General features: G+C 44.7%; 1 protein-coding gene and 1 long non-coding RNA gene across 6 annotated transcripts in view; one reads left to right on the top strand and one right to left on the bottom strand.

The window, feature by feature from the left end:
- LOC105432975 (uncharacterized) overlaps positions 1-27,527 on the bottom strand; it is a 296,484-nt gene that overhangs the window by 61,124 nt on the left and 207,833 nt on the right. The window lies entirely within an intron of this gene.
- LOC148935800 (uncharacterized) overlaps positions 1-27,527 on the top strand; it is a 259,524-nt gene that overhangs the window by 101,080 nt on the left and 130,917 nt on the right. The window contains exon 4 of one of the 5 annotated variants that reach the window (XR_016140229.1): positions 17,950-18,588. The exons of the other annotated variants lie outside the window; for them this stretch is intronic. This is a non-coding gene — a long non-coding RNA (uncharacterized LOC148935800). Of the gene's footprint in view, positions 1-17,949; positions 18,589-27,527 lie in introns of those variants that run through there. 5 annotated transcript variants of the gene reach the window in all.

Below are 27,527 nucleotides of genomic sequence, written 5' to 3'. Positions count from 1 at the left end.
GCGTAATTTATGCGCGCCGTAAAGCGCCGTTTATGACGTGCTTCGGAATTTATCATCCCGGGTCCGCGATTTTTGTCGCGCCGATGACGAAGGATTTAAAAAAGTATCATCCGCCACGCGCTTTTTTTTTTTTTACTGGCGATCCTGCATTCGATCTTGCATCTACGATGATGAGCCGATGATGCCGCTTCGCTCGCATCGCTTGCGCGTGGTAATGCCAGCGATGTGGTAATAAACTTATCAAAGACATAAAGTCACCTTTACGAGGGTGCCACTGTAAATTCACTTTCTATTATCTTGTTATTTTATGTCATCGATGTTACTTCAATTTTACTGAATAATTTTCAATAATAATTTCTAGCTAGAAAATGTCGGTGATCCTCGATTACACGAATGCTCAAAAATGGCTGAGAGTCCGCAGTAAATTTACGCACGTTGCGTTCACTTATTTCTACGAGACGCACCTCTCGTTGTACAGACACATATCGTTGCGGCGATTTGATATTATCTGCGAATATGTCAGATCGATTCCCAATTCACGGGAAACTTCTAGAGAGAATTATAATGCGATAAATCGCGGTACTCTTAAGGAAACATGAATAATTGGTTAACTATACGACTCGTGTACATCTCAGGTATTACAAAATGTGTCACAAGACAGCGCGGGTCACGGAAGATGGCTTTTACGAAATCCCTCGAGACTTTCGCTCATTCGTCGTTAAAGAAACTACCGGGATCTACCGCCGTCGACTACGCGGTCGCTCATAAAACGAAATTGAATTTATTCCCCGCTGATCGCGCCTCGAAAGGCCATAGGTGAAGGCGTATTAACAATCTTGAATCGAGCGAACTATTAGCGCTGATGAAATGGCCGAACGATCAATAAGAAGCAGTTCCGTTACCGTGAAAAAAAAAAAATCATCGCTCATCCCCTATCATAACGTCGCACATCGCGAACGAACCCGTCGGCAGCGCCCGCGCGAGCGCAGTCACAGTGTACCATGCAATTTTCTTAAGTCCAGCCACTTATTCTCATTTACGTTCACGTTTACATCATCGAGGCAGTAAAGTGTTACTGCTAGGTGCACAGGTGCGCCCCGGTTTTTCTTTTTAGCCTCCGTCCGTTCCGACGGCCCGTCCGTTTCGTAGGTCGGTCGATCGGTCGGTCGGTCGTCGGTTGAACGGTCGAGTGGTTGGCTGATCGGTTGCTGCTGTTGGTTGGCTCGGTCATAGGCCTTTTTGTTCGTGATTCTACTGGCATCTAACGAGTCAGGGCCTGTCATTATCCGGCTCTTGCTTGCTACTTCCCTTGACTTCTCCTGGCGGCTCCTCCGTCTACGCGCGCACAGATTATCCTGGAAACTTATTGCGGTAAACTTGGACAATAACGATGGAATCGAATGCATTTTCTTAGCCGCGCAACGGCCACTGGCTGGCCTCGCCTCTCTTCCTATTCCGCTTGGTGCAACATCGCGCTCCCGGGCTTTAGGGGGCCGAGATGAGTGCCAGGAAAACGAGCGCGCGAGTCTGAAGAATCGCTTTATTAGCGCGCGAGCGTTATGACGTAGTTATTCCTCGCTGTGCTCCGTATTCGATTGGAGACGTGCTATTAGAGGTGACTACGACCGGCCAGCTAAACGACTGACCGGCCGGTTGGGTGCGTGAGTTAAATTGGCGTCTTAATAACTTCCCCTTCCTTGCTGGTGATATACATCAATTATCCAAATTGGAGTGTAACGCTCTCGAAATTATCTGCGCAGTCTGCGTTACGTCGTTATTCGATACTGTTTCATCATTAGCTACCGAGGCCTACAATCTTAAAACTCGACTGCTCTAGGTGTCTCTACGGCATCTATACCGTGATTTCTCTAACCAACCGCATCTTTTTGTCAGTATTTTATGCTACGTGACGTTACACTCATGGAAACGGATTTTTAAATGTGGGTATATCGATACTTTTTCTGAGAACTTTGAGACGAAACTTCATTCCAAACTTCACTTTATATTACTCTTATTTTACTTTAGAAGATATTATATTTTATGAATAATTAATCTTTTTTTCTCGGTGTAAGAAAATCTCGTCGTTTCTATTTCACACATCTGGCCTCTATTGACGTTAATAGTAACATAAGATATATGTTATTACGGCTTTGTCGCACTTACCTGACATGTGTTTTTTGACAGTATAATGAACGCGTACTTGCTAGAAGATACGCGGAAATAATTACAACGTGATTCGATAAAACGTACTAATAAAAATGTCGTAATGGCGCAAGTCATCTCTAACGGGAACTAGTTTATCGAGCCATCTCCTGGCGCGACTGCATCTAGTATCTGTGAAAGCATTTTACAGAAACTTATCGATCATGCCTGCACCAATGCAGGAGTAAGTTTGTATAATTGGATCCGCTCCGCATTGATGTTCCTATCGCGAAGTTTCTTTTCTCGCCGGTCTAACAAATGATTTTAATGTCACAGCGCGTAATTGACTATTAAGCTTTCTATAATTGCTGCCAGCGTGTTTACGCGGGATACAAATTGATTCGATGAATCTTGTCGATGCGTCTCGTCTGTCTTAAACGATCGCGAATTTGTGTTACTGATTAACCGTGGACGCCATCAGCGAATAGACGTGCCGGAGGAGACATAAATCATATTTAATATCACCTCTAGTTATCCGAGAGGCTTGCTTTCTGTTCTCTTTAACGTCCTTCTTTATTTTGCAACAACTTGCGTTCGCGCGAGAAGAATTCTCACTTTCATCGCGCTCTCTCGACAAAAGAAAAGAATACGAACAGCCTCGTAATTTCCAAAAGTGGGCGTGTGTACTCTTTCTCTATTAACGACCTATATTATATTAGATGGTAGGCGCACGGAAGCACGAATCACGCTTTTAAATGGCACTCGCGATTTCAAACGTCGGCCAGCCAATTATCGCGCGAGCGTATACAACTCACGAGGCATGCTTTAACAGCCTCCAACGAATAGTAAATAATAATAGTAAATAATAGTAGCGTGTCTCACCAGTCCCCGACATGCCGGAGTTGCGCGTCACGTGTGTGGAAATCGAGTCACCGTCACGTACGTCGATCGCTGCTGAACTAATGTCTTTCTCACGTCACTTGAAATTTTCCAACTCGACTTCATCGAATGAAGAAATTATTTTTACCGGTAAGAAAATCATGAAAAAAAAAACAGATAGATATATTCAATCCTTTATTTTCCGTTATTACGGAATAACATTTCAAGAAAAATAGAGTGGGAATTAAATCTGATTCAGTCTTACATTATTTCTCTCTCTCTCTCTCTCTCTCTCTCTCTCTCTCTCTCTCTCTCTCTCTTTCTCTTTGAGCTCGAACGTGACTTGATGAAGTCACTCGAACGTATCCCGAAGGCGCGATTAAACGGAGAGACGAGTCGAGCGGACGCTCTTTCGACTTCGGTTTTTCTCGCCATTCTCTCGGCGTAGCGAAATATAAAAGCCGTACGCGACGTAAGCGCGCGCGCGCGCGCGCGCGCGGGAAGAAACGGGAGATCTGAAACGGGAGATCTATCTCTGTCTCCGCGGGACGGAGATCTTGCCGGTGGTTTTTTTTTCGATGCATCGGTCGTGCATGGTCGCGCGACCGTATAGTTAAACCCGACGAAGACGAATGATGAAGTTTAGAACGGGTAGAACGGGCGCATATTCGCGAAATATTTTTACGCGGGCGCGGAGAAAACGCGGGGAATTCTCCGCATACCGACGCATACACGTGCGTGTATGGGCGCGCGGCACGGTGATTTTTCCTCCGGTTTTGTTTCCTCCGCCGCTCGGTACGCACCGATTATCGAGCGTGCATCCGAGAATCCTGGGCATCCGCGTGTCGCCCGCGCCATAAATATCGTCGGCGTACGCACTTGTGGTAGATACCCGCGCACCCACGTGCTGCATCGTGCCTTTTCCTATCCATCCTTCCTCCCCTCCTCCCCCCCTCCCCCTCCCGCGATTCCCGCAGTTACGTCAAGTGTTAAGAGGCCGTGTGCCATCTCCTCTCTCCTCCCTCCTCGCCGTTGGTGACGAAAGTCTCAAGGTTACTTCGTGCATCAGAGTTCGACGACTTGCACGATTTTCGTGCGCGGACTCTGCCTGTTCTTGGACATCTTGGAGCGATAGAATACGAAACCCATAAAGATCTTTACTAGGCCGCCGGTCGATCTCAATGTCTATATTTTTCAAACGGATACGAGATTCTCTTCGAATTATATTAATTTTTTTTTATTCATGTTATAATAATTAAATTGTCATTTGTTGAAACGTTGATATATATATTCAAGAAAATAAATAAAACTTTAAATATAACTTTGAATACCTATAGAATATCTTTTGTATTCTGTAATTAATTGTTATATGTATTAATTGTTAATGCCGCAAGCTGATCAAATATAAATATTCTTATACTATGATTTCTCTCTCTGATTTCTCTCTCTACTAAATAGGTGAATGCAACCACAGGTTCGTAATCATTGCATTAATAAAAGCTCCTCCCCGTCAAATCTCTATTGTGTACATCGATGTATACTAACAGGAAAAGTCTCAAAATCTCAAAAGCGCGCGATAATCTATCGTCGGAGAAGGCTAAAGGGCGAGGAGGTCGTGCTGGATGGTTTCTAGGAAATCCCAATCGGTTTTCCAGCTGTCCATTGGAAGGCAACCTCCGGGTCGATGGGTGTGTAACCTCGGCAGTGTAAGCGCGATTTGATGATCGTGCATATCCCCTCGGTGGCTCGGGAGAGGTGAGAGTGGAGGTAGCGAGGAGTGAGGGATAGATAAAGAGAAAGACAGGCTCACGAGGCGTGGAGGAGAAGAGGAAGGCGGAGGTGAGGGGGACCGACGTAGGAGGAAGGGCAGAGAGGTGGACGGGCGCGCGGATGGACGGCCGCGGAGGATGTGGTGTTCCCGTCCGAACGATACGCGCGCAGAGACCCCGTTTGGTGTTGGAGTCGGTGTCCCGGAGGCTGGTGTTGGTGTCGAGGAGCCGCGTGGGTAACCGGTTTGGCGGGTCCTGCAGTTGCAACGGCGCACGCACGTGTACGTGTATCAGCCCGGCCGGGGTCGCACACCACGACGCGCCGCGCGTACACGCACGCACGCGGCGCACACCTACATATCTCTCGTCCCGAGCCCCGGAGAGGATTCTCCAACCCGAACATATTATACACCCGAGATACTGGTCTAAATATAGCGTCGCATTTACATACGAGTCCTAAAGACCAGGGCTGGATTAATGTGTAGGCGAAAACGGACGGCCGTGGCCAGTCTCCTCTCCCTGCCTTGTCCGGTCCGCATCTCTCGCCGCGCTCGCGAGGGGCGCCGCGACGATTTTCCTTGGCCGGCGACAGGTAAACCTAGGAGGATCTCGCCTAACGGTAGGGCGACTCTGTCTCGTAGTGGTAGAAATGGGATTCCGTGTGTAAGAGTGAGCCAGCGCCAGCGGGCGATTATGTCAGTACGACGCAGTTGCGCTTTCTCCCGCGCACGAACGGTCCCGTCCGAGATTACCGACACGTCGGTGTTTTCGATATATAATAATAATGCCGCGATGGAATAACTCGAACATAATAATTCTATATACAATATGACTGCGCACATTTATTCGCGTTTGCCTGTTAGAGAGTATAGCTATCATTGCCGTTATTAGTCTCCATCAACGGGATTATTTTCCACGATCATTTTTCCGCTCGCTAAAGAAATATTCTTCTGGAATATCGTAGAAAAAGAAGTCGCGTCAAATTCGAAAGTCTTTAAATTGCAATGGTCGCGATAAGAGGTCAAAACGAAACGTCTCGTGTTTTAGAACGACCAGTGCAGGTCGCGCGATGAATACTGGATGATTCCTGGATGAACGGCAGATTTCCAAGAGAGATAACTATGGCAGCTTGCGAAGTCATGCCTTGATGTGACTCTTGAGTCCTTCGGATCGCATGCGTGATCCTTTGAAACCGGCCCTGTCGAAGTCAACGCGCCACGGTTCATTCTCTGTAGATAATCGTTGTACGCAACGAGATAACTCGGACGTATCGTGGCGTCGCAGCTACCGAATTAAGTCTTGCGATACGACTTCGAATACGAGTGTTTCGGGATACGTCGTATTAATTGTTGATTGTAAATTGAAATTATCCAACAGTAATTATTAATTTAAGATTGATTTAAGATTGATAATCATAAACTTTTTATATTATTTTATATTATCTTTATATTATCTTTTTATTATTATTATTATTCATCGAGATTTGCATTAATTATTTTACATACTATTTCGTACTTCATTTAAGAACAATACTTTTATTTTATACTTATATTGTGTTTGAATTTCTATTTAATTTAATTAATTATTTAATTATTTACATAAATTTTTGTTGTTTAAATAGAAAAAAAGAACACAATTCATGTTAAATAAAATTTTAAAACTTAATAAATATCTTTTAAAATAATACCTTTCTTTACAAAAGTTGAACCTAAAAAGGAGAAAGATTCTATAGAGATCTTTATCACGTATCACGGATTATTGTCAGATAAATGTCAGATAAAAATAACCTAATAACATAGTAACCTAAAAAAGAAAATATATAGTGAATGATTCAGAATATAGAATTTCCTATTTAAAGACGATTTATTATTTTGTGTTTATTTTAACAATAGCTTATTTCATTATGATTGATAAGACTTCTTGAAAAGAAAATTCTTCTTTCTTTTTCGTTACTTCGTAAACGCTAAGATATATATTTTCATCAGCCTATCACTAATTATTCAACTAATTTGTTAACTCAAAGCATACTTTATATCCTGATTTTTTTTCTTTAAAGAACTTTTGTAAAACTAAATGCCTAATAAAAATATTATTTTGGGGAATATCTTACGAAAATATAACAAAAGAGATGCATTTCTGTACATTAGTCGCAAATTAGAAGTTTGGATTGCAAATAGCTCATTCTGTGTAAACGACAAAACCATTTTTGTGATTGATTAATGGAAAATCTTCCAGTAGAAACCAAGAAATATTTCTTAAAGAAATAAAAAGAAGGCAATGACAGCATTTCTATACATTGACTCTAACTTAAAGTCTTTTTACAAAATTGAGGCTGGCACAAGATTCTCGTAATTTTCGCTGTCATTCTTCACAAAGCCAAAGTTTCAGAAGTGAGACAAAGATTTAGTTTCTTGGTCCTCTGGGTTGGGAAATAAATGGTATACTTGACAGGTCCGCCTGGGCAGATCAGTAAGAGAAGGGAGAGCAAAGTAGAGAGGGAGGAGGTCGAGCCACTCTTGAAACTAATTATCAACGCATCAAATATAACTTAGCTCGGCTACCGTATTCTCAAGCCGTTTCCTCCTCGGACTCGTCTTTATTATTTCTTATTTACTCGTTCGTTCTTATTGCTCGATCGTTCTCGTTCAAACTCTGCCACTTTTAATTGGATGCTCTCGTACGACGTGCCACCGATGATTCGACGTTCCGATTGGCTTACGTGCGACACATTATCATAAGATAAGATATCACACAGATCATAAGATATTACCGTTTTCAGGATGATTTCAAAATGTATTTATAATCATCAGATGACAGGGATAAATCCATTATTCGAAAAAGATCGTGAATAAAAAAATAATAAAAATTGACACGATTGTCGTTTAAATACTTTCTCAAAATGTTTTTTTATTATTATTTATTGCGAGAGAGAGACGCGCAATATTTTTTATTTATCGCGAAATCAACTCGTATGAAAAAAATGTAATTAAAATTTCCGATTTATTAATATTCTATATTCAATACATTATTTATTTATCGTGCCTTAAATGATTCAAAGTTTAAGTTATTCTAACGCTATTACACGTTGAAACGGTATCACAGTAGCCGAGAATTAATAACTTGAGAAACTTGTTCGTACAGGCAAATTTTTTTCCTATACAATTTTATCGCGGAAACGCGATCGATTATCGCGCGATAATCCATTTTTACGCCCCATCCGTGTGTGTCTAGTCGGTCATCTCTGATTCGCCACACCGAAATCTCCGTCTGCGCCTCTTCCAGCCGAGGGCTGAAAGGTTCCCGGCGGGGTCGCGACGGGATGGGTCGAGACGGCGATTTCCGCGGTAGTAAAAAGCTCTCTCTCGCGCATAATTTAGCGCTCTGTAGGGTAATACACCGGGGCCCTTTCCACCCGAGATGGGACTCCAACGGTGCTATACCCATATACATACTCGATTGCGCCCTGTGAAAAGCGACGCGCGGCCGGCGGGGGATAAATGCTAACTCGGGATCCTGGAACCGTGCCAGGACTCCGTTCATAAATCCGCGCACGTCTCACGGCGCTAGTAGTCCCCGCTATCGCGTGTGCTGATCCCTCTCTCGTTTTCTCCTCCGTGCCTTCTATTCGAGGCGAGGCACCTTGCTTCCTGAATGCTACCGATCGCAGAACTCCAGAAGTGGAAGTTGAATCGCGATCAAACTTCCTTCGAAGGCACGAATGCGAGGAAAGTAAATTACTCCCCGTGCCTTTTATCGCATCTGCTCGCGCGTTCCTTTCTCTTGATTCACCTCTCCAAAATTCTTTGTAATTACCGAAGTTCGATCGAAACGGTGAAATCTGATCTCGGCTGAGTTCCAAAATGAATCGACGCGATACAGAAACTAGAATCGACCAATTGTGCGAATATATTACGCTTGTTACGCTTCGCGATGGTAGAATTAAAAAGTATATCGTACCGATACGTCTAAAGTTTGTGTGCAAACTTCCGGTTTTTTGCACGAATGTTTCAGTTTCGTTGTATCGAGTGCTAAAAATCATTAAAGTATCGCAGATTTAAATTAGACAATTCTTTCATCGTGGTTCTTTTCACACAAATAAAACTTGGCGAGGTTCAATGAACGAGAAGTTCCTCTGCAAAGTTAAATAACTCCCCCGGATACTTATTCGATAGAAAAAGCTGAATCGAAGAATCGAAGAAGACCAGTGTATGGCGGGGAAACAATAATCGCGATTGGTTACGGCGGAATTAAAAATGCGTCGTGCGCTTAATGCGCTTTTGATCGGTTCTTTCGGAACTCGTTCTCTCACGCGATTTCCGCCGTTGTTCGAACGTTCATTCAGACGATTTTTATCGATCGCCTTAATCACGGATCATCGGGGAAAAAATGGCAGTCGCGAAATGGCAAGTAATGATCCTGCCAAGTTCTGCGCGATGATGCACGGGGGGGAAAAAAAATAAACTCGGCGAAGTGAGACGGGAGATTGATGTTCCGCAACGCTTTTCTAGCCGTACCAAGTGGATTACGGCCACTACGATAGACACGTTCCTGACACGAGAAACGCCGCAAAGGCGGCGATGTCTGTACCCTGGCCACGAGCCAGGTCGTATCGTACTTCTTATCTCGAGTGGTACCGTCTTATCGGTTTGAAAGTTTGCCCGACAGGCTTTTCGTGGAATCGCATTAAGCTCGGGCACAAGGCTGGGGTGACAATTATTCTAATCTGTACGGTCTTAGTATCTTTAGTAATAGAAAATTTGTTTGAAAAGAAGAATCATTTCTACTTAAACATGAAAAATATCTGAATATCTGAATATTGCTCTTTATTATTCATTTATTAATATAATAAAAATTAACTTATTAAATTGTTTATAACAAAATTTGTAAAATATATATGCGCGTGGTGTTTTCTTGAGATATACGACAAATTCTAGAATGTCTCTTAATTCCCCCCGAAACTTCTTGTGTGTTCCTTAGTTCTTGATAATCTTTCGATCGGAAATTCAATGGAATCGTGCATGAAAGTTTTATTAAATTGTATTAGGCCCTTCGTTGTTTGCATCTTTCTACACCGGCAGGTGGGCAGTTCTCAGGTACAAAATGTTCATGAAACTTTGATGCGTCAACAGGAAACTTCCAAGTTTTTTGCACTCCGCTAGACGTATGAAAATCGTCGGCGTTTATCGGAAGAAGAAATCGCGTGCATGCATACCGATACCGTCAAAGTTTTATCGAAAATCACAAGACTAAATATATATATATATATATATATATGATACATTCCTGTCATTACATTTTCCTATCATACATACATGTCATTCGTACATAAGTATCATACAAAAGTATCTTGATTTTCCGTGAATCGATGAGAGTCGATGATCAGTCGCGTGAGAAAGATCTCTTTCCCACTTGAACAAATTCAAGCGGCTACGATTACGTGTCGCAAAGGAACGTTTAGTACAATGCGCATTAAAATTTAGAACATCTAATTGGATGATCTGTTTTACAAAATGGCAGTTTAATCCGCTCGTAAGTCTCTTTCCTCCGGAACATTTCGCGGCGATTCGTGTGCCGGTCGCGTAGTTTCGCAAACGAGCTGCACTCTCGGGGATTTACGCCCGCGCGATAAAAACGGCCAGATAGGAAGAATTACACGACGAGGTATAGCCGAAAGAGCATTGCGTGCGGATCGTTTCCGAATGCGTCGATTCCTCCGCTCCCGTCGGGACGCCTCCCCGCCCGGCTTCGGAAACACGCGATATCGCACGCGCAATTGGCCCATTCGGGCTCGTCGGAAATTCCCGAAAACCAGACAGCACGCGGACGAGACGAGGAATAAAGCGGAACACACACAAAAAAAAAGAGAGAAAAAAAATACAGCCGGCGGAAGTTTGAGTGGTGGCGCGATATCGCGTCGTCTATCTAAACAGACAGCTCATCCGATATACTCGCATCGATCGCGCGTGTACGCGCGATAAATTGATAAGTCGCCATGCACGCGTGTCGCACGCGCACGCCGACGTACGCGGAAATAACTCGCCACGTTGATGTAACCAGATCGAATCTTGAGCGTGCGATTTAACGACAATTATTCGTGCGGTCGAGGCGGACAAATTGTAACAAACGCATGAAACATAATCGCACGGGGTTCGAGCGAGCACTTAGAAATTTTTCGATACCGGAGCACCAGAGGCACCGGTAACTCTGGTTCTGGTGGCTCGTGCCACCAGGCGCGAGAGAGAGAGAGAGAGAGAGAGAGAGAGAGAGAGAGAGAGAGAGAGAGAGAGACTAGGTCAAGTCTACGTGACTTGACCGCGCGAAGGACAAGTCTTACTTGTTCCGCGGCGACTTGTGTCGCGCCGTGTCGCCGGGACACAACGAAAGTTAATTTCTCTGTCCGGTGACTCGTAACAAGTTGTAACACTCGAATTAGCGATTTGCGATAAACATCATACATCTCTGGCATGAGTAAGACGAGTAATAATGGCATCGAGTAACACGCGCTAAAAATAATAAACCTGTAATAAATAAGTCGAAGTTAATTACTCTATGTTAATAAATTTGATATATTTTGTAGTGTACGTAGGAATTAACTAGAATAATAAAAAAATCGTCTCTCTTAGTTTGACAAATGAGAGAGAATATTGCACGAATTTTTCATCGAATATAACTAACAGCATCCAGTGAGATTTAATCGCATCACCGACCTGGATTGTAAATATTTCTGAAAATTATCAGAAGCTCAGTAGTTATCGCCTACAAAACTTGATTGCAAACTTGAATATCAGCGAGTTTATGTATGCTGAAAGAAGATACAGATTAATTACATATTTACATATTTGTGCCAGTAGCGCGTGCAATTTAGCCGATATCATTAGTATCGCGTGTGATAACAAAAATGTTAAAAGTTATCAAGATTGATTGCGTATTCCATGTTTCCCCTCCCCCCGCTTTCGCGGCGGTTATGTAAAATGCTTGGAGTTCACGAAACATACTTTTATTTAGTTATCTATCTCATTTGCTTGTAAATTAACATTCGCCACGTTTATAAAATGTATGTCATTATATATAACATTTATTGCGTATCATTTGTGAATAATATACGTCGATAAATATGTTATTAAAAAATTACCATACGTTTTAAATAAGAGGACGGGGGCTAGCCGTGTTTTCGGCGAACAATCGGTAGGTTGTAATTACATGTACATTCTACCGATGTCTGTTTCGTAACTCGTCATGTGACACGTTACCTGACCAACAGACAGAACGTGATCGCGCCAATGAGTCATCTATCCATTGCGTCCATTGCGGAATGCCATTAGTTTCAGAAAATGTCGATGTTGAGCACGATTACCATATCGAAACGTCGAGCCGAGGTAAGTGAATAATTACTGGCGCCTTAATTACACGCGACGCGGGAATAAAGCGGTAATTAACGATTCGTTGTACCGAAAATGTATCCTATGAGATATGCCTATCTGCTGCGTGAAACACGCACGTGGCTGGATTCTACTCGCCATTGAAACTTGGTACGTGCATTTGCATTACCGCATGTTACACACCGTGCAATTAAACAACAGTATGCACGAATTTCCGCATGTCGTGCATTTCGGCCTCCCGTAGCCAAATAATAAGAACAAAAATTTCGCTCGAGAGACATACGTTTAGTCAATTTTTTTCTTCCATCTGTTATGTAAATTCACGCTCGTTATTATAAAATATATGATATCTAATTACTTCTGCATATTGTTAAAGACATTTTCTTTTCTTAATTATGAGATTAATCGACTTCTCATTTCGTTCAGTTTTGTTTTTTTTTTTTTTTTTTTTGCAAGAGTTTATTTGATTATTTATGAGATTGCGAATATAAAAAAAAATGACTTCGATAAACGCAAGTCGCGTAATCTCGCGATGTGAGCACCTCGACGGCACGAGTTCACCGATTTGAGAGTAGGAGAAGGCGGGTGGATATTGGAGGGGGGGCATATACAACCAAGAGAGAAAGAGAGAAGAGAGAGGAGAGGCGTCTCGATCATGCGTTTGTGAGTTGGTTGACCTGGAGCGGGCACGTTCTTACCTTCACCTCAACTTCGTCCTAAGGAATTGCCTTTGCGTTTGCGATTTTATTCCACGCAGATATATTTCGATGCGGTGATTATTTCCGCTGCGATAATCCTTTCGTTCGATCGGATTGTGATAAATTAATTATGCAAAAGGCACAAAGCGAAACATGAGTATCAGTAGTTACGCGGTGTATCCTTATCGTATATCACTACGATAAGGATAACGTGAAACACTTGGCTTTTCTGCAAATCTCGTTGACGGATGAAAATATAAGCGAAATGGATCTTTTGCAAGTCATTCATAATAGTTGAATGAGTTTCATGAGAGTTGAATGATGGGTTAACTTTTTCAATATGAAATTTTTTTAAAAAGCGTCAAAAGGGTAAAGCCACTGTCGCTTTGTCAATTATGTTTGCATAAATAACATTCAAGAGAAAATTATTTTCTAGCCATTATACTTATATATAACAGATTATTCTATTAGATATCACTCTTAATGTGTATAGAAACTATTCTACATTATTGGCACACGAATATTGAGGGTCATAAATCTGTATCATTGCATTTGGATTAAAGGTCTGACAAGTTAAACGTTAAAAACATTTATATCCTTCTCGAAATTAAAAAGTGGAGGTAAGCCTACTAACGGCGATATATCGATTCGTCGAATCCTCGAGTTCACTGGCCATGATATATGGGGGCCGGTTATCACGCGCGAGAGTATCCACTTGCATCGATATAATCCACACCAACAGAATAACTTCCGGTTTGGAGGATTCTGAAGGAGCGTGTCCTCACCTCGTGGAGGTAGGATCAGGACGAAGACCGGGACAAAGCTGGTATTAGGAGAGTTAGCAGATCAAAATGGTGCACACAGACGGAGATAGAAATAGAAAAAAGGAGAGAGAGAGAGAGGGGGGGGGGGAAGGAGAGGGGAGAGAAAGAGAGATAAAAGCGCAAGACAGGGAAAAAGAGAGGAAACAAGCTCGAGAAAGAGGGAGACAGTCTCAAGGATTGTGCGTCTCCAATGCGATGTTCAACTTGCGGAGGATTACTACCTTTCGAAGTGGCAGAGAGGGAAGAATACTAAGAAAGAGAGAGAGAGAGAGAGGGGGAGGGGAGGGCAACAAAGAGTAAAGAGACGAGAAAGAGAGGAGAGAGAAACGTCACGTCGTCAATCATGGTCCAGTTGCTTCTATGTACTACATACTCTGACTGAGCGCGGAGAGCGGGCCTGTACATGCTACTGCATTGTGGCGCACAATGTTCAATCATCTTCTCCGTCGATTCCTTCGGCTTTAATTGAAGAAAGGGTCTGCAGAGCGGGCGCGCGAGAGGGCGGGAAAAAAAGTGGAAAGCGGGGCGGCGGGGGTGTCGTTGACCCCGCGGCGACGATATTGTGTACCACTTCAGTCTTTAAGTCGGGAGAACCCGAGAGGAACCTTGGCAAGGAACAAGGACCTCCTTAGCCACACTCAGCCTCGACGTCCTCCAGAGAAACATGGATCATTAGATCGGGGCAAACCGCGAAACACGAAATCGCGCCGAAAATCACGACCTTTTGAACTGAAAGCCGCCTACACCCGCTCGTTGTCGGGATCCCGCCTGACGGAAAGTTCGAGTGGAGCATTGAGTGGAGCGTATCGGAGTAAAAGAGGAAGGAATACGGGAAACGTGAGACTCACCAATTTGTCACGAAATACAGCTATCGATTTCTCAATACTTTCTACAGGGATCTCGAGTATTCTCCCGTGCGAAAATGAAATTTTTTTTTTTTGTTATCAAATTATTTCGTAATTATTTCTTGCATTAGAGAAAAAAAAACTTATCGTTCAACTGCGTCAAAATCATAAGTAATTACAATACACATGACGTAATATGTGTCTGAGATTAAAAAAATTTACGCCACACAAAAAATAAAATAAGTTTCTGGTTTTTACCTATCATAAAATTATACTTTTACGTAGAATAGAAATTTTAGAGAAAGAAAAAGACTTTATGTTATTATTGCCCGTATCTCGCGAGTATAGTAAATTACGTTTGGCGCTTAACAGCGCAGGACGACGCAGCGAGAAGGAGAAACGATAAGAACGAACGGAGAAATCGCATAGCCGGAGAACGCCGAAATAGAGAGGAAACACGATCTCCGAAAGCCACTTATGCATCTGCGAAGTCGCTCTAAGCAGCGTCAGATATTAGCTTCTCCCGCTCGAGTCCAAACAATGTTCTTTAGAAACGGGAGCAAGTTCAGCCCTCCGAAGTGCGCGGAGGCGCGCACAGGCGTCTGTTTAGAACGCGCGTTAGCCGAGGCGTCTTCCGTGCCTCTCGACTTCCGTAGCCGTCGGTGTACGCGAAATGGGATCCATTTCGCGATTTCCTGCAAACACGGCTCAAGGAGACGACGTACACGCCGCGGCGTGGAACACAATACCGCGCGGTTCGTCGTGATGCCGTTGGCGCGCGCACCATACGTACCCCTCGACCGGTGGATGGATGCTGGTAAACGCAGCCGTAAGTCGAGAGATACATCTCGCAGATACACGCCCGGAGCCGTTTAGGTTACAAAACAGGGGCAGTAATTAGCTCCCGGTGGCGCCGAGGCTCATCCCGTTTTCGTCTCGTTCTCTCTCTCTCTCTCTCTCTCTCTCTCTCTCTCTCTCTCTCTCTCTCTCTCTCTCTCTCTCTCCCGCCGCGTTCTCCTAGCGCGTCCCGATTCTTTATTTTCCTCCGGCTAAACGCGGCCGCGCATATTCACCAGCAATCATTCCCTTCTTTTTATCTATCTCTCTCTTACTCTTTCTCCTCGCCGTTGCAATCCGCCGCCCTCTTTTCCTCCCGCAAAACAGCACAGCCGCTTTATATACTTCTTCGTTTGTCTCGCATAAACGCGCGGCCGACGTAACGTTTTCTGTTTTCTTCCCGATGCTTCGTGCTTCTTGTCTCCCTTCCTTACGGATACTCAGATACGGTGATACGGTTTCCGTTTGCGTCGCGAAGATGCTATAAGACAACTGCTTTTCTCGATTTCTACGCGCTTTGCCTGTTTTGTCGACTCGATATTATCCCCTGCTATTTTCATGCCACGCATCCATTTTTGCGCGCCTTGTTATGTATCCTGTTGTTTTCTCCATTATTATTACTCGAACGTGAAATTTCCGTATGAAATTTAAATTAGAGAATCCTCCAACGTTCACAAACGTGCGTCCTACATACCCTATTTATATCTCGTTTGTACGTAACGGGTCGAGGGATTATAGATTACAGTGCAGCCACGAAGATTTTTTTAATCAACCATAATGCCAGTATCTTCGAACTACCCACATCCTCCGGGCAAAGTATCCTCCAATCGTCAGCAATAATCGATTTTTCCGCGCCCGTTCGAGATCCGTAGTCTTCTACACGCACGCTACCTATTAACTTCTCCGCAACCGTTCCCGTTTCTTTCCGCTAAAGTCCGTCAAGTACGATTGCCTCTCGCGCGCGCTTCTTCCTCCGGCTCAGCTCGCGCCAGTTTTATGGCGTTTCTTTGACAGCGCGCTGCGAGCAGCGCTCGTTCTCAGCAACGAGCCCGGCGAGAGAGAACGAAAGAGAAACGGAGATAGAGCGATACACACAGCCACGACCGCACGAGTGATCTCGGACAAACCGCGAGAGAGGAACCCCGGTAATGCACACCGGAGGACGCTCAACCCGGTGGATCACCCGGTGGAAGTTACCTTGAACCCTATCGAACCCCTCCCCCCTCCCCCGCCATCGAATCGGCGCTCATCTTGACGACTGCGTACAGTTCGTCCCGAACGTCCCGCGAAACACGCCTAACTATCTCGATGACGGTGATCCTTTCCGTCTCGCTCGCTCATCATCAGCTTCTCATATATCTCGATCCTTCTCGCCACACACACTTCGACCGTCCGCCCGCCCGCTTCGTTTTCGTTTTCTACCTCGAGATAGCCACCGAGCTCGCAACCGAGAGCAAAGTGGATTGCGCTTGCGAGGATTATACGGATTGCACGGTTGACCCTGGATTCACCACCGTCGTGTGTCGTACAAATCCTGTTTCGCCGGCTGCCGCATTAGGATAATGAACCTCATTATCCGCCATCGGGTAATACCGCGAATCACTCAGTGAGTCGCGTTTAACGATCGCGGACGCGACCATATAGAATTACGACAGATCGGCGATAATTGAATCTCGCCTCGATGAACGAATGCTCCACTTTGGAGAGATAGAAAGAAAAAAAAAGAGAGAGAGAGATGGGAAGGAGGGGGGGGGGGGGGAGAAAATGAAGATCAGTATTGTACTTGTACTTGACGTTTTTCTTTCTATCAGCGTAATTCGATGTTTCGATCGTTTTCTCGTGTAAAAAAAAGAGAGATATGACGCGGTCGTCCGTATGATTTAACCTTCCGTTTTGTCATGACGCGCAACGTAGTTTTTCGTCGAAAATGCTCGACCGCAGAAAGACGTCGAGGAGATATAAGTGGCCACTCGTCACAAGAAACGACTCGCGCGTGTATTGGTGCACATATACGTCTCTATTGCGCGGCATCGACAAGTCCATCGGGCTTCAACGCAATCATATATGCACGTGCGCATACCGTTAGTCGCTGCATCGTAGTTCTTCAGATAGGAAACGCTTGATCGTCATTGGGGAAGTGAATCCATGATAGCGCGATATCGATTTCAGAATCATTGGTTGACTGATATGATAACTACATAAAGGAAACGTATACGCAATATACTAAAAACTGGTTTCGTAGTGTACATATAATGCACTAGCTTTACCCGTAGGTAGTAATCTAATCTCTAGTAATTTGTTCGTAGCAAATGATCGATTAATCTAAATAACCAAGTAATTAATTTCGAGAAATAAAATTTCCGTTTTTTTTTTTTTTTTATGATTAATGCACGATATATGTTGAGAGTTGAAATATATCCAAGTAAATAATTAAAATGTTTTTGTTAATTAATTTATACAATAAATACAATATTATACAATAAATTTTTAGTTAGCACATAACATTATTTATTTAACTATTTATGCAATTATTTGTATACAGTATAGTAATTTAATGTTTCTTATACGTTTATCAGAGACTGGTGTCATCGGCTGTCATCAATCATTCGATGACAAGACAACAGATCGAAAAATAAAAATCTTAGAAAAAGAGCAAAGGCGCAAAGGCATCTGCATCAGAGATAAAATCGCGCTGTACGAATCGATTCCTCGATCATTCCAATGTCCAATCGAAAACTCTTGCTACTGGTAGTCACGTCGTTACGGCGATAAAAGCCAGGAGATTGTGACAGTGATAACGGAAGATACGAGCGACAACGGAGAGTGGCTCGGAGAGCGCTCGTAGAGGGAACGAGAGTGCTCGTGAAAGAAGAAGAAGAAGACGAAGAACAGAAGAGGAGGCGACAGAAAAAACGAAGAATAGCCCTACGGTTGGCGTCACGCTGTCGGGTACATCGGTTTCGCCCTCCCTCCACAACCCTCGACACTCCGGCGTGCACACTGACGTATACACATGCAAACCTGCCCAATATTGCGAAGCGCAGCGTGAAGGGACAGTCGATGTGCGTGCGTGTCAGATAATTATATGTAATTGCTGGGTAAGATAATTAGCGATCAACAATAAGCTCCTCCCTTTCATTTGTGCTCTCCTCTCTTTCTCTCCCCCCCTCTCTCTCACCCCCCCCCCCACACACACACACACACACACACACACACACCACGTTTCCTTTTCTTTTTTCTCTCTCTTCCTCCTACGCTTTGTCTCTATAAACTGTCTCGCTCTATCGTTCGCTCTTATGTCTGCTCTGCTACCACGCTGATAGGGCTGCTGTTACCATGTGTATGTGCATGAGAAGGCATACGAGATGCATATACGTATGTCTATCATACGCGCCGGTTTAACGTGCACGTAATGTGCATCCACGAGACGTACAGTCACGAGCGCGATGGCGTAGCGCGTCCATATCCATGAGAGACGCGCGACGCGCTAGCTTCTCTTCCTCGGCATCGAGAGGAACAGAGAGGCGTGGTGCGAGGTACGGTAGCCCATAGGGGCGATCGGGGATGTTGCTAATAATATGCTATGCGAGTTGGCGCGTTACTCGCGCTACCAGGCAGCGCGCAGCCAGAGAGATCGAAACGGGAGCTATCGGGAGAGCGTTCGAGATAGACGAGAGGATTCGAGAGGAAGGAGGAAGAGGGAAGGAAATAAAAAGAGGGAGAGAGAGAGAGAGAGAGAGAGAGAGAGAGGGGGGGGAGGGTCGCGCGCGCGAGAGATCCCCACACAGCGATGCGCTTCGATCGATTGAGGATGAGCAGCACGACTTCGAGCTTTGACCGTGGGCCTCCCAATGCACGTCTCCGCCTCTGACGTACGTATAATAGGGTTCCGTTGGAGCCTCGTGAAATTGGAATCTGGCGAATGCTTCTGCGCTACTCGGCCGTCGTCTGAGCGCACACGTGGTTGTCGATTATTGCGACAGCCATGTCGCGCCCGATGCGGATACGGTATTTCGGTGTCAATTCTATAACACGCCATACGATTTTTATCCCTTTGTACATTGCGTACATTCTACGTTATAATAATTAAAGTTTTGTAGGTTTGTATAAATATATTGATATTTTTCACGTCAATTCTTTAAAGTTAAACGAAATAATTCACGGCACAAAAATATATCCCCTCAAAATAAAGGTAATCTTTTCGCATTGGGGATATCTTACCATTGCGATCGCAATCTCTTTAACAAAATTGCGAAATATAGTTGCAAGATAGATTGGCCAAGTTGTCTGCGGAGATCTACTATCGTAGTGTTGATCCTTAAGCAACTATCGCAGTGATAATAGATCCGCTCTGGCAAACACGCGTCCCACGTTCGCTGGGCATTACCGCCCGCACGTGACTAATCTCCATCGAGATCCCGAGTATTGACAAATCGAAAGCCCAAGATTTTTTTTTCTTTATCAACACGGTGAACCAATCGAGCGCGAGCGACTATGTGCCGCGAGCGGTCATGGGATACGTCATGGGAGTGCACAGGTGCGCGACTCGATCGTCTAATTACGCCAACGGACGTTATGGCACGTCGCCGTTTAAGACGTTCCGCGTTACGATCACCATCTCAGCGAATCGCAACTCAGACGAATGACGTCGCGTCGATATTCCAAACGCATGCATAGGGGCAAAATCCGACGGTTAAAGAGAGTAGAAGGACCATAAATTGAGATAGAGATTTGACTAGGATTGGCAGTGCGAGAGAAGATTTATGTAGTGCGAAATTTAGTCTCAGACGAAGTCAAATTTCGCATGCACAGTGACAAATACGTTCTACGCTGAATTTCAAATGGATTTATCACGGGTGTAAGGTACGTAGACGGCGGAATACAGGCGCAATGACGGTAAAAACGGACGCTAGGATTCTAAGATACATAATGCATCGGTCTCTACAAAATATGGGAAGAGCTATCTCAATTGAAAGTTACTTTCAATATTTCCTTCACGCGGTATTTACGTTGGTGAAGATATACAATGCGCGTCTGTCCAGTTTTTCTTTATTGGTTTTAAAGCCTTATTCCCAAGTATAAATATATTTTATATAGTGACAAGGGTGTTTTTCAGATTTTTATTGCACTCTCGATATTCTAAAAGATGCTTTGACGATCAGCAATACTCTGGAAAAGGTCAACAAAATTGACAGCGTCGAGAATTCTGCGCGATTCACATTCTGATCGAATTTCGACCTGGCAACCTTTTCGGTCGGGTCGGCAAAAGTATGGGTTGACAGAAATAGAAGAAGACGCGAATTAGGTACCCAAGGTAGTCCGTGCGGAAAAGAAGCAGGCGAACCGACGGTTTGTCAAACTCTCTCTTCTCTTTTTTCCCCCCTCTTTCTTTCTTTCTCCCTGGTTCTCCATCCGGAGGCGAAAAACAAAGTCAGGAAAGTTACGGCGAAATGCAAGCAACACGAAACGAGGGTCAAAATCCTTGCGCTTCGAAGGATGCTGCTGCTGCTGCTGCTGTAGCTGGTATTGCCGTTGCGGAGACGCGCGAGGGGCGGAAGGAACAGGAGGTAAGAGGAGACGAGACGGCGAATGAGAAGGAACAGAGATACCCGGAGGAGAAAAGGAAATACATAGAGGAGAGAAGCGGGAGAGAAAGAAGAAGAATACGAGACGCAAAGGGCGTGCGGAGGGGAGAGGCAACGCGAGAAAGAGAGAAAGAGAGAGAAAGGAAGAGAGAGAGAGAGAGAGACTCGTCTAGCGGGACGTGGAGACGTAGAGGAGGCGGCGGAAGAAGGGAAACGGGAGAGGAGAGTAAGGCTACTGCGCGTTAGCTGTGCCTGTAGTACTCTACCTCCGCGGCCTCTGCCACCTCCACCTCTCGACCGGCTCACCTGAAGACAAGTTACCCCGCAATAAAAACACCGAGAAAATTATATGCCTCCCGGCCGCGCGCGCCAGCAGTGAACGCCGAGCAAAAGGACCACTTGGCTTTTCTACTAACGCGGGGAAAAGGAGAGCAGAGGACAGGGATGTCGAGGTAACAGGCAGGCGGAGGAAGAAGTGGCGAGAAGAGGCGAGAGCGACGCACGGAGGAAAGGGGACGACTCCCGCGAGAAGGGAAAAAAGCGCGGAGGTTCGCCAGGAGAGGATGAAGGAGAAGATACAGAGAGATTATAAAGGGAAGAGAAGAGAGGGAAGGAGAGAAAGAGAGAGGGAGAGCCTTCTCCTGGGCCTAAGGCTGCCAAGAAGCCGTTGAAGAAGACTGCATAAAGAAAGACGCCGTGGATCGCCACGGAAGCCTCGATCGAGCCACTAAGGCCACCGTCGCCTCTAAATACAGGGTGCTCGCTGCGTAACGCGGGTTTCGAGAGCAGTTCATTGTGCCAAATCGTGCCGAAAAAACATCAACGGTATGATTTTGCTTAGCATGATTTTTACAACACGATACTTTTTTTCACGTGTCTTTTTCGCGCACCACGATAAATCGATCAATCCTACGTAATTTCGGTTAATCAGAAAAATTATATTATTATATATAATTGTATAAAATATATTTAACTTCTTTTAAAAAAGGTCAAAATTGAAAAAAAAAAAAAGAAACCTTTTTTATATTGTGCATTATATTTTTCGACGCGAAGATACAGAGAGATTAATACATTGTGTTTCTTAGTGACCACCATTTATCAGTCGTAAACTCGATACCCTGGCGATTCTTGAAGAGCTGGTCGTTCGTATTCCGAATAAAATTCAGGGCAGTAACAATGTTTCGTGACGAAGGAAGACGATACCGAGCGTGGCGAGCGAGCGGAAGGAGGACGACAACACAACAGACCAGTCCGACCAGCTGATGAGCCGGTTCTCCGATATACTTTGTTTCGTCTTATTTTCTTCCTCGGTACCCTCCTTTTTATTGCTAAGGTTCTGGCCCCGAGAGGATCCCGATATCCCCCTCTTCCCCCTCCCCTCCCCCTCCCCCCCTCCCCCCAGTGTATTTATACCCGACTCTCACTGGTCCTTCCTCCTGGTCTCTCGCTCCGTGGCGCGTATATCCCTCCTCGGTTCCGAATTTAAGGGCCTCAAGTCCTCGCACCGGTACCCGACGGGAGGCTGCGTATACACGCGTCTCGGTTTAACGAGCTTTTTATATATTTTCAAGTGGATGACAATCGAGCCTCATCGTCGTACGCCTCGTAGCGTGACATGCAAGAAAATGTATCACCGTGATGCGATAAAGCGTTCGTAATATTTCAGCAGCGCCTCCGGTTATAATAGCGTCGGGATATACAGCGTGTATTTACGTGAAATTATCCAGAAATTATCCAGACTCGATTGCATTAACAGCAAACTTTGTGGCAAACGCATGGAGCGTGCCGTACCATATTTTACAAGCAATATTTATTTAATTGTGCAATCGCTTAACATTTATATCCTCCCGCTGATTATAAAGCGGCGTAAATTAAATTAAACCGCGGCAACGTGTGCGTGCGATAGGCACGTTTTGTTTATATTATTTGCATTTATGCCGCAGCTCAAGGAAATCAAGCTCTCTCGGCTTGTCCCGATACGAGCTGCGAAAGAAAATTCACCAAGCGCAGTACGTTCGTACAAATACAACAGGAGGGACATTATTCACAGTTCATTCAAACGATAAAGAAAAAAAAATATCTTAAAGCCCTCATTAAAAAAAAAAAAAAAAAAAAAAAAAAAAAGAATTTCCCTTCGAATCGCCGACGTCGATTCCACGTCACCGTGATGATCGATGTCCCGATATCACCGATATCTAAGCAATGAGATCATTGCCTGGAATAAGCGAGGCAATAATTTTATGCCACCGCGCCGAGTAGCGAGCAGCCCTCGCGCTCCACCGTGCCTCGGCCGTGGTTGCTTGGTTGCGCAACGATTTATTTTCCGCTGTAATATGTAATATAGCGCGTAGCTGTAGTACAATTGGCCTTGGATGAGATAGGCATTGCACGACGATAGGCATAATGCACATCGCGGCGCGGCGCGGCGTGGCGCGGTGCAGCGCGGCCACAGCTGCTTGCTCGAGGGTCCTGCCCGTTCATCGTTGTTGTCGCCTTCGTTGTTCGTCAGCGTCAACCTTTTCTTTACGTCCTCTTGATCGGTCTCTTCGTCTCGGACGCTACCGTTACTCCGCCCGGTAAGACGGCCCGGTGTCGAAACAGCCCGGACACGATCCTGGCAGCGTCACGCTTCGTTCTCTTATTAGAGATATTATCTTTGTATTAATCCGGTTAGATGTGAAGCTTAAAACGCAGAGGTGACGGTTTATATGTAGATTTAGAGACGTAAACGACGATGTTCTCTATATCTATAACGGGCCCGTTATTCAGTCTATCTATTTTCCCGGAGAGATAGAAAGAGAGACAACGGGCGTTTATGGTTCATCATAAAAATGGATAATAGATTCAAGATCGCCATCGCACCCGCCGATTATCTTCGGCGTTTAAAGAGAGAAAGAAAGAGGCATAAAGCGGCCTATAACTTACAGATTCACCGCCTTGATCCGATTAACTGACATTTAAGCAACGAGCAACTAGCAGTTCAATCAAGAATTATAGCGAGGACCCATCGTCGTGGTGTCAATCGCGGAGGAGACAACTGGAATAACCTTCAAAGCACGATCCGTGATGCGGATCGACACGACAATGCGATTTGCCGGACCTCTGCCCCCGCCGCTCTGTGTGTACTTACCATTCGGTATCCAGAAACTACACTGTTTGCCTCGCTAATTAGACACGTAGTACGTATGCTCTGGCTATGTATATATTCGTGAGAAGCAACGGGAAAGGGCCGCGACGGATGGATAGAGGAGGAGGGAGAGAGAGAGAGAGAGAGAGAGAGAGAGGGAGAGAGAGAGAGGGGGAGCGAGAGACAGATCGAAACGCGATGTATACCTCCCTACTGGAACGCGTACTAGTGTACGAACATGTACGCCTGGATATTGATCCAGGTACGTGGCTACATAGATCACGCCAAACATCGGTGGATAACCGCTGGGACGCTTCAAGATTACCTTGGTCCACTGCCTTACTGCTCTCGGATTGGCGAACGCACCCGCAACTCCGCGCCCGGCTGGCTACTCCTCAAGACCTGTTATCAAAACTGGTACATCCCGCGCGATATATGGCGATAATGCCCGATCGTACCCAACGCGGCGACAAACACCGCCTCTCCGTACATATGTGCTCCGACTAATAAGTCGATTTGCAATCAATAGGGGGAGCCCGTAGAGATAGCGGTAATTGCGATTCGATACACGTCCTTTAGCTAATTCCATAGTGCAAGATAGGAAAATTGCGAATCTCGGTGTATTTCTCTGTCTCTCGCGGGCACAAATCGAGCGATAATCGTTTAACAACGATACGAAGTACATAATGTAAGATATGCACTCTTTGCGTTAACAGTCTTAACACCCGGAACTACTATTTATCCGACTTTAGAGAGACACAGAGAGACAAAAATGGAAGATGCGAGGATGTTTATATCACAAAGGTTTAAGATGGCTAATACATCAATTAATTTATAGATAATCTATATAATAGTGATCAAAGACACGATAGGTCGGCGATAATACCCTGTTGATCTTGTTTCCTCGACAAACATTCGCGTCAGTGTGCTATTACCAATCGATTTGCAATTAGCAGAGACGTTAGGATGATTCAGTGTGCACAGTCGCGCTAATTCTCTGTCATGTCAGGGAAACGTTCCGTATTTGTTTTGGCCAAACTGCCCGGGGCTCCATTATAGATTATTGACTTCTTGGCTCTTGTAAAAGCCCGGATGTCCTTGAAATTGCGATTAAAGTTACACAATCGCTATTACGAGGCGTTACGGCGATTCCTATTACGAGAAGGGTCTTTGTTTCGTTCCCGCGTTAAGGACGCGCGGAAAGTTATTAGCCGTAAATGCAGTAGGGATTGCGCAATTATATCTCTGATTCATCGAAGAAATCTCTGGATTCACGCAGACGTGCGGACGTCAGCGACTACACTTTTGGTAAAGGCGTGCATGCGATGCACCTCGGACCACCTGCGTATTACAAAGCCAATGATGAGTCTTTCGACTTCCGTGAGAACGAGAAACAGTCATCACTCAACTATCGTCTCACTTCGGTAGAATCACTCGGCAAGATCCTCGCTAGGATCCATCGAGCGCGCGAATGCTATTTCCACAAAAGGCTCTGCATCTTGCTGTAAACTTCATTAGAGAACCTCCCGATTGACGTTCGTTCCCCGATGATTCCCGTTTTCATTTCGCTTCACTCGATTCAACATTCATCATCCTTAATCATTACTCATTCGCAGTTTCTCACAAAAGTGATATACAAATATAGTTCTCCTATTGTCCTCGTTACATCTATGTGAATTATTTTATAATAAAAAAAAGAAACATTTTTTTGTATGGCATTTCTTCTCTTTCAAGATATTTAATTATTCTATGGAAACCATCAATTGTATATACAAAGTTTCGTATTAGTCATCGATTTTGACACGCGCTAACGAAATATTAACAGACGAGGTTCGAGTTATTTCTTCGCGCGAACTATAAACCAAACAATTTCCGTTGAAAAACGTGACGAACGTTAAAAATGTATTAACACACGCGGTCGTGTTCAACTTTACGGATATATATATCTTCGAAGGGAATCATCCTTGTGAATCGGCCGCTTGACAGATATCGATTTATGGAATCTCTTCTTATTTTCTACGTGCAACATTATTACGATGAAAGGTTACGCTTTGCCGATCGACGTAGAGCGAGTGTCATATGACGAAGAACATAAACGCGAAGAGACCTTCCTCTTACGAGCATAAAAAGAACATTAACGCGCCCGTAGAAATTTACAAGTATGTTCTTTGTAGGGCGCCAATAGGGCAATACTTTCCTTTGTCAGTCACTCGTCTGACAGGCATCGATTTACAGGAAAAGAGGGAAGGAGTTATGCCCGTTAAGCGGCCGTTAGAACGTCCAACGATCAATTTTTTAATGCGTCTTACAAAGTTGTCCATAAAACGACCGGCTGCTAGCGTTAATGGTGTCTCAACGGGGCGCAGGTTTAAGACTTCTCGTAAGTTTACTTTCGAGCAGGCGTAAATTTGTACTCCCGTAACGGAAATGCGAACGTGTGCTGCGATCCCCGTATCACACATATAAAGGGCGTTTCGCGCCCTTCGTCAACATTTAATGTCGTCAATTTGGAGATTTTAATAATTCGCAAATATAATTAAAGCTTGATTGCGCATTTTTTTTAAATCCGTGTCAAACGTTGCTTCATACTTTCAGATCACAAACATAATCCTCTTATACAGCTTTCTGTTTCCAAGAAACAGAAACAGAAACGTGATCCTTTTGCGCAACAAACGCAATCCTTTTCCGTGTTGTCCATTTTCTTCCTTATTTTTTTTTTTTTTTTTTTTTCTTTATTTTGTCCTTGGATGGCACGAGACAGAACAGAACCAGCTGACGAGGGTCTCGAACTTCGGCCTTTTTCTCGAATTTCTTCCAGCCGCAGTCATTTGCCCTTTCTAGAAGCTTCCTCGCCCCGAGGCGCATGATTTATTTTCACTGGCACCGCGCGACACGTGTTGCCTCGTAACACGTGGCTGTGCTTACATTTCGTAGCTGCATGTACGCGATACGCACGCACGCACGCACGCGTGCATCGACCGCATGTTATCTCAACGTCACGCCACGTATTGTTTTAAGGTCATCTCGTGGACCTGCATTGTTTGAACGCGGGTTGTTATTCCGAGAAAGAATAACTCTTAGATGGCAAAACGGTGATATCTTTGTAAAATCGAAGCGCGGGAGCCGCGTGCCGTCGGCGACGCGATGAATTTTTCCGCGAAGCACACGTGACGCAAATCATCGTGGGGAACCTGATAGTTCCCTACAAACGCGGCAGATAAATAATATGTAGCAATAATACGCTCGCTCGAACGATAATGCCGTAGATCGTCTCGAGGGACGAGAGTACGCGACAAAGACGCGGATCTCAATAGACACGGTCTTTCTCTCTCTCTCTCTCTCTCTCTCGACGGTGTGTCTTAATTAAAAAATTACATATCCTTCGATCGGTAATCGGTACAATTTTCCCCGTCGAGGCATGCATAATGCCGGGCCATTACGG

Source organism: Pogonomyrmex barbatus, unplaced genomic scaffold, assembly GCF_055798465.1.
Source record: "Pogonomyrmex barbatus isolate J1 unplaced genomic scaffold, ASM5579846v1 scaffold4, whole genome shotgun sequence".
Taxonomy (NCBI): domain Eukaryota; kingdom Metazoa; phylum Arthropoda; class Insecta; order Hymenoptera; family Formicidae; genus Pogonomyrmex; species Pogonomyrmex barbatus.
Note: the sequence above shows the minus strand (reverse complement) of the source record. Positions and strands in the feature narration are given on the sequence as shown.